Source organism: Adiantum capillus-veneris, chromosome 22, assembly GCF_014529385.1.
Source record: "Adiantum capillus-veneris isolate H3 chromosome 22, ASM1452938v2, whole genome shotgun sequence".
Taxonomy (NCBI): domain Eukaryota; kingdom Viridiplantae; phylum Streptophyta; class Polypodiopsida; order Polypodiales; family Pteridaceae; genus Adiantum; species Adiantum capillus-veneris.
The window spans coordinates 78,869,426-78,886,071 of NC_140952.1; positions in this window are offsets into that span (position 1 = coordinate 78,869,426).

A 16,646-nucleotide genomic window follows, 5' to 3' on the forward strand; every position below is an offset into this window, starting at 1 on the left:
AACATGTTTGAGGTTATTTCTACATTCCTCTCTATGTTAATATAGCTCATCCACTCACAATTGTGAGTGGATTAAAAGCTATTCCTAATGGCTTTAAAAAAATGAAAGGTAGGGCCTAACTCAATTCCCTCAAAAAAAAATAATTTGATGCACAAGTCTATAACAAGTAGTAACGGGCAATGACAAAACACCTAGATTTACAACAGTATTAGCTGGGAAAGACGGATACAACATTGAGAGAGAGAGAGAGAGAGAGAGAGAGGACACTTTAAAGAGAAGAAAATGCTAAAGGGAAAATAAAGAAGAAGAGAAACACCTCTTTATATCTTTATATGGACACAAAAATCTTTTTGACTTTCCACCTTCATATGTCTTTTGATTTCCACCTTCATGTGTCTTTTCATTTCCTAAACTCTCTTCACTTATACACTTAATATGTTTTGAAAGAATTTTTGTTTTTTGAGATTGGGAGACCTAGTATATCTAAAAACAAAAAACAAAGAGCACTCACGTACTATGTGCCCAATAATGGAACTAGCCTTTAAGAGTATTGATTTGAGTGAACCACCAGGAATTTGGGAAACTCCCTACCCGCTTCCAAAATGTACTTTAATTCCAAAAAGCTTTGAACCTGAGCACTTTCAAGATGCAAGAGTCCAACTCCTGGAGATTAAACAACACAAAGAATTCAATGAGGGGTGGTGAGGGGATCAATGGCCCAGAAGTCCAAGACGGCATCTCGATACAAACTAAATTTGAGCTACGTAAAACTCAAGGCAAACGAAAATCGGACAGCGCAAAGGTCGAGGCTATGGACGCCACTAGTCGATTTTGAACCCACAACCTCATGACCCAGGTTCAGAGTCACATGGGCTAGCCACCTGACTTGCAGTGCATCATGTATCCCTCTCCATTTTTATGATCTTTTATTGTGAGCCAACATGCGTTGCCCGGGTTTTGGGGGTTTAATTTGAATCCAGGTTTAGTTTTAATGTGACACTTGCGACAATGATTGCACTAGTTTCTGTGTGTGGACTTTTGGGTCGTGGATCCCTTCACCACCCCTTGTGTGATGCCCTGTGTTATTTAGTTCTAAGGAGTGCAACTAGTGGGTTAAGCATCTTTAGGGTGTTTGCAGGTTGCATAATGTGGACATACTCTAGCATCATGTCTTCTTATTGGCATGCTGGTGAGTCTCTTCTACTGACATCCACTCACACACATCACACTTCCTCTTAGGATTCATCAATCGATAGAGATGCCAAGAATTGAGGGTGGTGAGGACTGAGGATAGCATTACTTGCACCATGTGTGGGCTCTGAGAGAGGTGTTGTGTGCATGGTTTGCGGGCTATGAGAGATGGTAGGATTTTGTAGTATATTCAAAGGTTTTGCAGGGCTTCCATGAGTCGTGCTCGGTGCGCAGATTGCAAGGGCAGAGTTCGTGACGGGGCATAGGTGGAGTCTCACGAGGGCTGCTGAGTTAGTTGAGATTCCATTTGGTTCTTCACGTGCACATAATCAATGTGAATATTTAGCCTTGGAAGTGACTTTCAAAGATTTTTAGCGCGCTTGTTGTTGGGAGTGTGAGCACACTTATTTTCTTTTTGTGGTCCTTACAAGCTTTAACAGTGTGGTGTATGCAGTAGCTGCCAGGTGATTACGGGTCCTCCTCGGGGGGTGGGTTGTTGTTGGCATGGACCCCGACGGGGCGATGTCAAAGTCTCAAGAAGGCAAGGGGTCATTGGATCTTGGTGGGTGGGGGACAGCTTTTGCCTTCACATCAGAGGGAAGGAAAAGGCTGTTAGCAGTAAGATTGTATCAACTGGTCATTACCCATCTTTAGTTAGATCTCCCTAATTATTGGTTTTGACCACCAGAAACCTTGGCTAAGGTATAAAAGCCAATTTTTGTAAGTTAATTTTAAGTTTTGGATGAAATACACAGCGTGAGCTAATGGCGCTCACTTCTCTCCTTCTCGTGCTTCCTACTCCCTCCCCAGTTGTCACATTGTAGTCGTAACTGTTGCATTGCAACCGCAGGTAAGAGCTCTACGCATTGATGCAAGTATTTCACAGTATTTCATAGCTTTTGGCATCGCCGACCCACGGCCTAATTTCATCATAAGTAGGAATTTACACTTCAAAAACAAAAACTAAGCATAGAGGGGTATTAGGGCATCATTGCTAAGCAGGAGCCTCGTGCATGTCCTTCCTCGAGGAAAATAAAGGTTTATGCTACGATCTTAGTGGCCAACCTTCCGAAGAAGTCCTCTATGGCTTCTATGCCTGCTGCATGTTCTTACCTTCTCATAGTTTGAGGAAGCGTTCTACACAGGGTTCTTCACTTGGCGAACGAAGATTTTTGGGCCAGTGATCAGCAACCTGACTTCAAGATTTGTAGGCTACTCCGTAGTCGAGCTTAAAAGCAGTCCCTATGCAGTTTTAGCAGGTACCAGACAAAGAGAGAAAGATCAGATACGAAAAGGCTCTACATACACTTAAAGACCGCCTCGCCAGCCATCAATCCAAAGACTATTTCAACCCATAAAGCTATGTCAAGGGACGACACAGGCAAGGAGGGGGGGAATGTTAGCAGCAAGGTAACGTGGATATCATTTTTTGGAGCTCTCATTGTAAAAATACTTATTATTTTGATAAATCGGGAATATTGTAACTTCTATTTTTTGGATAAATCTTTGTAATTGATGAGCCGGGGTTACAAGCTTCCAGATTGTATCAACCTGTCATTACCTATCTTTAGTTAGAGCTCCCAGATTATTAGTTTTGACCATCACAAACCTTGACTAAGGTATAAAAGCCAATTTTTGTAAGTTAATTTTAAGTTTTGGATAATGAAATACACAGTGTGAGCTAACGGCGCTCACTTCTCTCCTTCTCGCGCTTCCTATCCCTCCCCGGTTGTCACATTGCAGTTGCGTCTATTGCATTGCAACCGAAAGTAAGAGCTCTAGGCATTGACGTAAGCATTTCACAGTATTTCGTAGCTTTTTCCGTCGCCGATCCGCGGCCTAATTTCATCATAAGTAGGAATTTACACTTCAAAATCAAAAAACAAGCATATGTGGGGTATTGGGACATCATTACTAAGCATTTAGATGCATTCTGGGTTGCAAACAACTAGGTCAAAAATCCACTGCTGTAATAATCGTGATTTTTGCAGTTGACCTAAAGTGGGATTTGAGACCATAAGCATGTGTGCTTAAGTCTTATAAACTTGTCCTAGAAGTTTCGTTACATTTGGATGTCATTTGATGTTGTAATGGATGTAATTTGTTTGCCGATGAGCGGTTGGCTTTTGGTGATTTCAGTCTCACTAGAGTGTAGCTTGAGTTAGATGCGAGTTTTTTGTTGTTTTACGAGAGGTTGACAACCTCTTGTAGCCTCTATGCACTAGTTGAGCTAGCTTTGTCCCATAGATTGACAATTTAATCGTGGTTCTTGCTAAATCTACAATCAGATAGGAGTGAGGTTAGACACTGTCCCACAAAGGCCAAGTGTTTCAGATGCAAACACCTCCATTCGAGAGAAGCTTTTAAAGCCCTCAGTCTTTGGCACTAGGTGAATATCGAAAGACATCCTACATGGGGCAATCAAGCAAAGTCATAACAAGACGAAAGATGGCTATGTGTTTCATGCAAAATTCAATCCAGGAGCTACGATTTGGACGCTTGAGATATGCTGTGAACACTCAGTTGTGTTGTATTTTATGGGCCGGCATATGAAAACCCAAGGTTTATGGGAGTGGGCGACAGCGGCGACCAGCAACTAAAATGCAATCTGTCAATTCACAGCAATTGGAAAAGGCTTCTATGTGGCAGGATGTGCTGCTAGGTAAATTGTTCAAGATTTGGTCTTGATCGAAGGCATATGAGGAGATTCTCTGTCAATAATCAATATCTAATTCTCCTAAATGATTTTGTCATGTTAAACTGATCATTTAATATGGGGAAGTGCCAGGGGAGAAAAAGCTAGAATATTGGTTAAGTTAGCAGACCAGCCACAGTAGGGATCCAAAGGAGGGAAAATAGGGATCCAAAGGGGGAGCGTTCTGCAAAAGAGATATGTACAAAAATGGGCTCCACAGACCTTAGGTTTCAGCCCATTAAGACTTCCAAAATGCTAAGGTTCCAAAATTCAAAGTTTGTGTCCAAAGGTCAAAAGCTTAGGGAAATTGGATGCTTGGTCTGTGTCCCAAAAGTCTTCAACCATCCCTACATAGGAGGGGGCGAGCCCTAGAAGTAGGAGATGAGAGAGAAACTCACACACACACACACACACACACACACACACACACACACACACACACACACACACACACACACACACACACACACACACACACACAAGATCCCTTTACACAAAGGAATGAGGGACACATGTCAGCTCCCTACCACAGATGCCCACAAGGTGTACTCAAATCCTATTGGATGGCCTTGGAGGTGGACCAATGAGAATTAGGCTAGAGTAAGTCTAGTTTAATTAATTTAGAAACACTTAATAAAAGAACAATAAGAATTAATCTCTCTAGAAGACTATTGGACAGTCTCCCAAGGGGTCCAATGAGAATTCAGCAGCCCGATGGTTTGCCTGATTCCTATTGGCAAGGAGACAAAGGGGTCCAATGAGAGTAATCGAATTAAGTAATTACCTAAAGCTCTCACAAAAGGAGAAAGGGGGACACATGTCAGAAGACTATCACTTATGCTGCTGAAACTCCATTGGCTAGGCCTGGGGAGGTCCTATGAGGTGTGAGGATGAGCAAATAGCAAGGGGGATCGACCAAGAGAGAGAGGGGGCTGATTTTTGCAGCCATTATCACACACACACTCACACAATCTCATGTGTGAATCAAAGAAGACTCTCTCTCTTGCTCAAGCTTTAATGGAAATCTTACCACCTACTCCAAGCTTGTGAGAAGGGAGTCCTACACCAACAACTCTTGGCTTTGTGATGAAAATCCGACCAAGATCCAAGCTTCAATGCGTGCTCATCTCCTCTACCATGCTAATTTCTAAGCTAAGCTATGCTAATATGAGTGATTATGTGAGGAGATGTACATCTTTCTCGTAAGAATACTCCTTCTTCCTCTCAATCTACTCTCATACCCCGCTAGCTCTCACCATATTCAAAGGTGTGTGAGGTCTTGCGTCTGATACCGTGAGGGAATTGATGTTGTGTTTGATAAGTGTTTTGTTTAATGAATGAAGTTTCCATCTTCATTGCACTAGCTAGTATTGAAGGAACACAAAAAATTGTATTGTAAATGTCTCTCTCGATGGGAGAAACCATAATACAAAGCCTTTTGGAGGGGGGACCGGCTCCATGCAAATCCGGTCCTCAACTGTTGTCAATTGCTTAATTTCTCTCTCTTTTGAAGTATTGTTCATGCTATCTATAACAGGGTTGCTATACTTTTTGTTGCTCTCTCCACCCAAGCACTCTTGTTATTCTCATTAGGAAGCTATTCTAATGAAATGCTCACTATGTTCATGCTATTTTGTGCTACACACAAGTTACTAGACCATTAAATGTTACATTGTTATCAAAGCACAAGGTTTCTCTTTTCTTGCTCAAGAAGGAAGGTCCTCAAGCTAGCTATAAGTGGTTGGTACTATTAATTGCATGTGAGTAAGTAGAATAGGGAGTTTTTAGCCTTGCAATGCGTTTGTCTTTGTGCAGTTAACGGGGCATCACCGTCGAGAGCTATGGTATTAATAGTGGAGTCCTACGGGGCTTGCCTACGGCTTTAACCACTATTGAGCTATTAGAAGCTTGAAAGGATCTGGTGTTGTTTCGGTGTTGAACGAACCTCTCTTCTATTCCTTGCAATTAATGGTATTCGAGCCACGGGTATAGTAGCTTGAGTGCTTTTTCTAAAGGGGTAAAGAGGAATTGCAACTAGGGGCTGAAGTGCCTAAGTACACCTAAAAAGTTTACACCTAAAAGTTGTTAGAATGGCTGACAATAGTAAAGAGAGTGAAATTAATGTTGATAACTTTGATTTTGCTATGAGCAAGCTACTAATGATGCCCCAATGCTTGTTAACTATCTTGTTTCTAGGCTTCAACAAGCCATGGGCAATCCATCCCTCCAAAGTGAAGTGCAACTGTAGCTTCGTGCTCATGGGATTCTCCAAGCTCCCCACCATGACAAGACAGCACCTAGGAAGCCTCCTTGCGAGACTTCCAAAAGAGGCCTCTCTCCAATTCGGGAAGAAGAAGAGGATCCATATGAAGGGCTCAAAAATTTTCTCCTTGATGACGCATCTCCTTCTCAAAGGAGAATTCAAGAGCCTCCCTCGAAGGAACGAGAAAGAAGTGAGTCTCCTGCCACCTCGACGGAGATGGCTCCACGAAGACGGCGGGCTAAACACTCTCCATCACCTCCAAAATGGAGAAGACCATCGCATACTTCTCCACACCATACTTCAAAGAGCGATGACAAAAAGCAAGAGAAGAAAAAAGGACACCCTCTTCTCCATCTTCTTCATCCTCTTCCTCTTATGAAAGTCATGGTGAAAACAAAGAAGATCAAGGAAATAAAAAGGCAAGAAAGAGGTCACCCTCTTCTCCATCTTCCTCAAATTCTTCATCTTTTGAAGAAAGTGATGGTGCAACCTTTGAACCATAAAAAACAAGAGGCCATAGGAAATCCTATGCCGGGTGGAAGAGGCTGTCCAAGATCAAGAAATTCAAAGAGGGAGGGAAGAGCATCTCTTTCCTTACCTATGATGGCACTTTTGGTGCTATGGACAAAGTCTTGGCCTTTATCCAACAATTCAATGCAGCGTTTGGAGATGAGGAATTCACAGAGTCCTCTAAGATACACCATGTAGCTATGCACTTTCAAAAGTCCACTAGGCAATGGTGGTCTAGCATACGGGCCAACGGTGAAGCTCCACAAACATGGAAAGCTTTAAGAGCTTCCATTATGAAGCAACTTTTGGCCACCGATGCCAAAGACAAAGTACTCACCGAATGGCGAAGCTTGAATCTCTCTCCCTACGAATCCATTCACAAATATGTAGAAAAGTTTTGGGATTTACAACTCAAAGCCACTGTCTTCAAGAAGTTGGATTTTCGAGAGCGAAAGCAACAATTTTGTACGGGCTTAACTGAAGAAATGGCGGAGTATGTCAACTCCCAAAGGCCACGCACCATATTGGCAGTTATACACCACACTATGGGGGCCTCTCGAATCAATTTCCAAACGGGGGCTAAAAGAAATTCTAAGCCCACACAAAACAAGGCTTCCAATGAGCCTAAGGAGAAGGACAATGTCCAAAAGTCTCCTAAGGGAAACTCCAACAAAGCTAAAGAGAAGGGAATTTATAAATGCAAAAATAAACTCTCTCCTGAAGAGCATGAACTTTATCTCAAGGATAACCGTTGTTTCAAGTGCGGCGAGCAAGGGCAGGCGTACCCTTCTTGTCCCCAGAAGAACACCCACCATGAACCTCCTAGAGCTACCTTGGTCGAAATCCAAAGGAGGAAATTCACAACAAAGTATCTCCTCTATGCCATGCTTGGGGAAAGGTAAGAGAACATGATGCTTTTATTCTCTTTGACCCTGGTTCTACTCACAATTTTATATCTATAGAGTTGGCCACCGAGCTAGGGATACAAGCCTACGAGATGGGAGATGTCCTACCCGCCGCAGACGGTGCTTTCAAGGGGCAAGAAGCTTCAGTCACTCCCTTAATCCGGAAATCGAGGCTCCATGTTTAAAGCTATGTGGACAAAGAGGACTTCTTTATCTCTCCTCTCAAGCATGAGGATGTAATCCTAGGGGCACCATGGTTTGATCGCATGGCTACCAATGTTAAATTCCCTGAAAGGAGAATCTCCTTTAAGTTCAGGGCAAAACATATGTATATAGATGCTAAGGAAATGGGTAACACTTAAACCCATTGTACATACACAAGCTTTCAACAAGTCAATAAAGAGCTCTATTTCTGTGTACATGATTTTTGTTAAATATTATCAAAATGAACCTAATGTTTTAGCAAAAGAAAATATACACAATCAAAAGGAATTGAGTTATCCAATTTTCTTAAGGGGTTTCAAGATGTCTTTATTGGCGACATCCCTTGTGAGCTACCTCCTAAACGAGGCAATAACACCATTTTAGATAATTTGGGAAAATCCCGTTTCCCAAATGCTAATTGGGATGTCAAGATTGTGTTATTTAACTCTTTTAAGGCTCAATTTGTCGTTAGTCTAGATGTGATGTCAACATTCTACCTATTATTTTTATTTTCCTACTTAATAATCTATAATAAAACCACTAATGTACGTTACAGCAAAAGGATTTGCAATCAATAAATGCTTTTAAAACTTTAATCAAGGCTTTTAGAGATGGCATCTTAAAAGAAGAGGTATCCAACAACACCCAATAAGATGGCTACTAAGCTATATAGGTTTATTGCATCAATATCAACTGTTCTTATAATATCAATGACCTTAATTTGCTTGTATAGCAAAGTACTAAGTCTTTACTTTGCATCACTATCAAATACCAATTACACCATAACTAACATTTAGCAATTGGAAAAGCTTCACAATACTATAGAGTACCCTATGGCGCTAAGACCATAAGATGCCACATATGGCACTTATAGTGCCATTTGATATATTTTGTGTGCTATAATGTAACATGAGACACTTATAGAAATAAAATGTCTTAACTTTGCAACACTATCAAGTTTTAATTACATTTTAATATTGTATAATAGAACCATAACCAATATTTAGCAATTAGAAAACCTAAATAGTAATATTAAAGTATCCTATGGTCCTAAGATCATAACATCCTACTGATGGCACTATATCTCTTTTGTGACCGTAAGTTGTTATACGAGACACTTACATAAATATAACTTTATAGTTTTAAGTACAATTTTTTCTTTACATAGAAATACAATATAAGAACTTTCCATATAATTTTGTGGTCATGAGATTAAGATTCTATACAAATATGCTATATCTACTCCTTAATACATGTTTTAAGACTTTAATGGAAGAACTTAGAGTTGTTGTCTCTAGGAAAAGACATGTTTAAAAACACCATTTGTTGTGACTGCCATAAAATTTTGTACATCAATTATGCCAAATCATATGAATTGTAGACACAAAGATTACCAACAGGTGCTGGTCTCATGTAAAACAAAGCACTAAGTACAAAGAGTATGGTGTCTTCAAGATAGAGGGTGTTAAACAAGCACCTTTTTGTAGTACTCCACTCTTTTCATAAAATTGATGATCTTGATCTTATATCAACAAAGTACTAAGTACAAAGAGTATGGTATCTCCAAGTCTGAGGGTGTTAAACAAACACCATTTTTGTAGCAATAACATTCATAAACAATAATTGGTAGTTTATATCATTCCCAAAAAAACATTACTAAGAAAGAAACCATACCAATATGCCATAAATATTAAACCATTAACTTACAATGCTATTTAAATAAGAAAAGTATCCTCATAATAAGATGCACATCACAAATTCAAATCTTTGTTACTTTTCAAGCTATAACATGCATGTTCTCATTAAATAAAAAGATTGAAAATATATACAACACCAAAATTTTTGGTGGATGATATTTATGATGCATGATGAGTACAACAAAGATCAAGTTATGTTTAAACTCTTTTTCTTCAGATTTGGAATCCTTCAAAAAATATAATATCATTTTAACATGTATGATCATACAGTCAATAATCAAATTGTGATTATAAAACAATGAGCACATTCTACACATGGCACCCAATATGTTACATGACAACTTTTGTGGTACATTTTAGAAAAAGCACCTTGTTTGTCTTATAGCCTCAAGGTCATAAGGGTTTAATAGCATATGATGCAAATCCCTTGGATTCTTTTGACATTAAAATTGTGGAGTGGTAATTTAAAATGATAAACACTTCAGAAGATTCTCAAAAAGGTTCTCTTTTCCCTTAAAAAAATAGGCCTTCTTTTTTAGCTATCATTAAATTGAGCCTAAGTGTGAACAAATAGGCTTATGTTTTTCTTTGCAGTTCTCAATATAGAGGATTTTGCTTTTTACTTTGTGACTTGGAAGTAAACTCCTTGAACTTAGGATCATAGGGTGCTAAATCCAAGCCACACACAGTAAGTGATTTGTGGAATCAATTATACCACCTTGTGGCCTTATGTTCATAGGGTGCAAATGTCATGGAGTGAAAATCATGTGGCTTCTTATAGTTACAATTGGTAAAGGTCTTGTAGAAGATAGAGGTGGTGCCCTATTGCATTGAGACCATAGGGTGCTTTGCATAAAAACAAATAGCAAGGTTCTTATAATTTGGCTTCATGTAGCTACATTTAGTAAACGTATAAAAAAATATCAAATGGTAAAAAAGACTTTAAATTTTTTAAATCCTCTTGTATCTTGAAACCATAAGCACTCTCACAAGAGATTCCAAAGATCATTTGTAGATGCCAAAATATTACAAAAGCTTGTTCCATACATCTTGTTGCACTCTTAAGTTGACAAGGAACCCTATGGCCCTAAGACCATAGGGTGGTCAAGTTTCCTTAGGTAAGGACCATATGCTCATCTTTTGGCACCTTCATGTTAATAGAGAACCCTATGGCCTTAGGGTCATAGAGTGGTTAGGTTGCCTTATCTAATACATACATAAGCATTATGTACTAATGGATATGTACTATAACCCTTTAGTACTAGGGTCATAGGATGCTCTTTGGAATCTCTTGTGAGAGTGCTTATGGTTTCAAGATACAAGAAGATTTAAAATATTACAAAAGGTTGTTCCATACATCTTGTTGCATGCTTAAGTTGACAAGGAACCCTATGGCCCTAAGACCATAGGGTGGTCAAGTTTCCTTAGCTAAGGACAATATGCTCATCTTTTGGCACCTTCATGTTAATAGAGAACTCTATGGCCTTAGGGTCATAGAGTGGTTAGGCTGCCTTATCTAATACATACATAAGCATTATGTGCTAATGGCTATGTACTATAACCCTTTAGTCCTAGGGTAATAGGATGCTCTCTAATATTGTGGTCTTATAAGCCTTTTGCCCTAGGTTAAAAGAATGATTTCTATGTAAGTGGAAAACCCTATGGCCCTAGGGTCATAGGATGCTCTCTATTATTGAGGGCTTGAACCCTATGGTGGTCACAAATTTCCTTCTGTAATTGCATACAAGATCCTTATGTACTACATACATAGATGACCTAATGGCTCTCTATTGGAATTTTTTGGCCACAAGGTCATAATCTTATCTTGTTGAACCCTTAAGCTAATAGACAACCATATGGCCTTAAGGCCATAGGGTGGTCAATTAGCCTTAAGCAAGGACCATATGCTCATCTTTTTGCACCTTTATGTTAATAATGAACTCTATGGCCTTAGGGCCATATGATGGTTAGGTTGCTTTAGGTAAAATTACATACAAAAGCATTATGCACTAATGACTTTGTACTAGAACCTTGTGGTCCTAAGGTCAAAAGATGCTCTCTATGTTAGTAAAAGATCCTATGGCCAAGTTCATATGATGTCCTCTCTTACTGAGGGCTTATAAACTTAAAGTGTATGTGCTAAATTTTGTATCTAAGGACAATATGCTCATCTTTTTACACCTTTATAACAACAAGGAGCCATATGGCACTAAGGCCATAGGGTGGTCTAGTTGCCTTGTGTACTAGATACAGGATTTGTATGTGCTACATACAAAGATGACTGAATGGCTCTCTATTGGCATCTTGTGTCCCCATGGTCATAATCTCACATTTGTGAATCCTTACATTAAAAGGGAACGCTATGGCCCTAAGGCCATATGGATTTAGTATAGAGCCATTAGTACATAGTGCAAAAACAATACAAAACTTTGTTTCATCATCTTTTTATGTGTAAATCTATTTAAAAACATAAGCTTTCTCACAAAGTACATAATGACAATGCATTACAAAACCTTGTTCCATCCTCTCTTCAAGTTTAAATCTATTTGATTTGACCCAGCCTATGGCCTTAGGGTCATAGGGTGTTAATACAATAAAGTGCAAATTTCCCTATGGTTACAAATCAACTTTTGGCCTTATGACCATGTACATTGTTCTTAATAGCTCAATGACCTCAAATTACAAAATAAAAGACTATAAAATCTTTCTAAATAAAAAAACTAAACATTTGGCACATCAAGCTCATGTGCTACTCATAACTCTAATAGAAAAATTTAGAACACTTTCACATCTTCATGTATGTTGAAAACATAAGCACTCTTACAAAGGTTTTTCTATACACAAAGATCATTTGTAAATGCCATAACACTACAACATTTTGTTCCATCATCTCTACAAATGTGAACCTATTTAATACAATATTGACTTTTGAGTTGTTTGATATAATTCTTGGCTTCATGTGCTTTGATCACAGGCCCTTTGTACCCCAATTTCTGAGCAAGCATAATTAACTCAACTCCTTTCAAGGTTTATATAGATTTGATATTCTTCAATATCCTCAATTTTTTCTTGATCAAGTGTCAGCCTTTTCTTATCTTGACTTCTAGTGGAGATTCTTGTACTGCTAGATGAGGCATCATTCTCATCATCAAGAACACGAGGAGCTTCTGGTAGCCTGCTTGTAGAGTAGGTTTTTTGTAGACAAACCAAATTGCGCTCCTCCCACTCTGAAACAACCTTTTGTACATGATTGTAAAGCTCATGACCTTGCACTATGGGAGCTTGTCCATACAAAGAAGATCATGTAATTGTACGAATGTCGTTGACATGATGAAGAGCTTTGGTATATGGTAGCAGCTCTCCAAGGAGAATATTATCCTCCTCATCAATGTTAAATGATGGTGGAAACATACAATTTAATGCAGGATTAATGCATCCTTTCAATGGTGCATCATCTATAAGAAGCAATCTTTTTAAATCAATCCCAAACTTTGTTGCTGCAATAGCTAAAGGTTTGAAAAATGCCTCTACTCCAGGATTGTCGGGGCGAGTGATTCTTGACTCTACACATTGTTGACATTGGCTTTGCCCCCAAATCATAAAGAATGGAAATTGTTCTCCAGCTTCCTTCTCTAAAATCTTGATGATTTGCATAACCTATGTATCATTAGCTATTGACCATATGCCAACATTGGAGATGCTTAGGAGACTCTTTAAAAACTCAATGCATCCTGGTCGCAAAACAATATACTCATGTTTAAACTTCAAGCTCTTCATTTTTTTGGACTTTTGCCAACAACACCTCAAAAGCAATCCACACAAGCTTAGTATTATAGTCAGCGTTGGTCCATCATTGGATGAAAGATTTGGATCACCATGCACTCTAATGCTCAAATCTTGAGCTACTAAAATGTTATTGACAGAGTCATCTTCTATCCTTATATATGCTTTGGAGCTTGCATCATCGTCTACTTCCATTGTATCGCTGGAATTTCTGTCCAACAACTGCGATGGTTGACCTTAAAAAACTTGTATCTCTTTGTCATCTTCTTTACAAGCTTGTTGGTTCAAATGAGGATTGATAGATTCTTCTTCAATAGGCTCAATAGTTGGATCATCCTTTGTATCAATGACCTCACAAGAGACACTGTTAACTGTAAAGTCTTGTTGAAGAGCTGCAAGTTTAAACAACACCCACTTTTATCTTTTAAAATAACTACAATCTTGATGGCTTAAAAAAACATTAAGTATCCAAACTACATATTAAATATCTCATAATTATATTGCAATGTTGTATATACTACATGATATGTTTATTTAATGGCTCTATACTAGCACCCTATCGCCCTAGGACCGTAGGGTGCCTTCTATATGAAAAGTTTATAGCTATATAGACATAAGGTGTTGAGTTATACATAATGACTATAGGCTCATCTTTTTGCACCTCTACAATGACATCCTCTATCCCTATGGCCATGCAGTCCTCTCTATATTTGTGTGGAGCCATATGTTAGTGAGGAAGCTTATGGCCATTTGTCCATAAGGTGCTCTATTTTGAGTCATTCGAACCATTGGAACATTATATTGCACATCTATATTGGCACCCAATGGCCCTAGGGCCACAAGGTGCTTTCTTTGCTAACTAAGAAACCTATGATCACTAATGTGGCCAATGAGAGCATTACCTATATAGTACACATAGTGAAATTTATGGGACTAGGTGTACATAAGGTACTTATGTAGAGCTTCAATGACCATAAGGTGCTCTCTTTTGAAGCTAAGGACAATAGATTCATCTTCTTTTTACCTATGTACTAGCACATTAGGGATATGGGATCATCTTTGCATTACAAGGTAGCCTATGGCCCTAAGGCTATAGGGTGCTATTTATGATAACAAGGAACCCTATGGTCCTAAGGCCATAGGGTGGTCATGTTGCTTCACTACTACATATACAAGAGCGGAGGGATTTTTACCTTGGTTTTTATGGTGTATGAACCTATTGATCCTAAGACCGTAATTTGTTATATGCTCTTTTACAAGCTACTACTTACAAAGTGTGGCCTACAATTAGAACCTTTGACCATGAGGTCACTAGTCATAGATTTTTAAAAATATTTTAGAGGATGCATACAATTGCCACCCTATGGCCTTAGGGCCATAAGGTTGCATGTCTACAAAGAATGATATGATGTTACAACCATGAAATTTGTCTTCAACAATGAAAAACCTCTGACCCTAAGATCATAGGATACTTTGACAAAGACCCCTAGCCTTAAGTGGTACAATGTCATATGTGTGACAATAAACCTCATAGCATCACATAGCTTAAAAGCATTACATAATATATCAATAACCACATAGCTTTAAAGTTTTACATCATACATCATTTGATCACAAAGCTAAAGGATGACCTTTGTAACCTCATGTATATGTATAAATTTGCCACTTAAATTAAATTCATTTATTTTGAAAATACTCAAGCTCACAAGTATACACTCTTATGGTCACATAGATAATGGGTGCTCTTTGCCACCATATGTTCATGACATGATATTTACACACTTAAATTTAATTCATCTAATTTGAAAACATTAAAACTCACAAGTGTGCAAAATAGTTTTTAAAACAAAACAATATTGTTGGTCAATATTTACAAAATCAAAGAGAAACAACAATCTCGATATCATGGGAGAATTGTCGTTGGTTGACCTTCGGAAGCTTGGATCTCTTTGTCATCATCTTTATGGACATTTTGGTTTAAATGGGGATTGAGAGGCTCTTTTTCAATAGTTTCAATAGCTTGAACATCTTCTGTACCGATGACCTCATATGAAACATCCTCAATTGCAATATCTTGTTGATGACTTGAAAGTTTTAACAACACCTACTTTTAGCTTTGAAAATACTTACAAATGTGATGAATTTCTATAATCAAGCACTTAGAAAAAAGATTGAGTATCCAAATGACATATACATGAGAATTAAATTACAATGCTTTATATACTATATGCAAAGTTCACTTAATTGCTCTATACTACCACCCTATGGCCCTAGGGCCATAGGGTGCTCTATATGTTGGTCAAGAATCTTATGGCCCTAGAATCATATGGTGCCCTCTATATTGACAGTTTATAGTTTCATGAATATAAAGTGCTCCATTTCACACATTGGGACTATAGACTTATATTTTTTGCACCTCTATGGAGGTATCTTTAGTCCTTGTGCTATACCAACCTCTCTTTGTTAGTGAAGAATTCTATGGATCTACACGAGTATTTTGTACTACATACATGTACCTCATGTCCATCAGGTGTTCTATTTTGGGTCATTGGGACCATATGATCATTACATTACACATTTGTATTGGCACCTATGACCCTAAGGCCACAAGGTGATTTCTATGCTCAATACAATTCCTGTGGCCACCAAATTGACATAAAAGTGCATTATGTACTACGTACATGGTCACCTAACGGCTCTTAAGCCATTAGGTGTAAATAAGGTAGCCTATGTACTATGTATAGCTTCTTTGTACAAACATCATAGGTCCATCGATGATCTTCATGTTGAAAATGAGCCTTATGGTTCTAAGGCCATATGGTGCTATTTATGTCTACAAGGAACCCTATGGCCCCAAGGCCATAGGGTGGTCATGTTGCTTTATGTACTCCAAACAAGACCTTAGGGATTTCCACTTGGTTTTTGTGGTGTATGACCCCTGTGATCATGAGGCCATAATTTGTCTACAAGGAACCCTATTGCCCCAAGGCCATAGGGTGGTCATGTTGCTTTATGTATTGCAAACAAGAGCTTAGGGATTTACACTTGGTTTTTGTGGTGTATGACCCCTGTAATCATGAGGACATAATTTTTCTACAAGGAATCCTATGGCCCCACGGCCATAGGGTGGTCATGTTGCTTTATGTACTGCAAACAAGAGCTTAGGGATTTCCACTTGGTTTTTGTGGTGTATGACCCTGTGATCATGATTCCATAATTTGCTATATGTTCTTCTACAAGCTACTTACAAAGTGTGGTCCACAATTATCACCTTATAATCAAAAGCTCACTAGCAATACACTTTGGATCCCTTTTTTAACGATTCAAAAAAAATCTAAGCAATACGGTGATCAAATTTATGACCATACGGTGCTCAAATTTATACCAAAAACTATTGA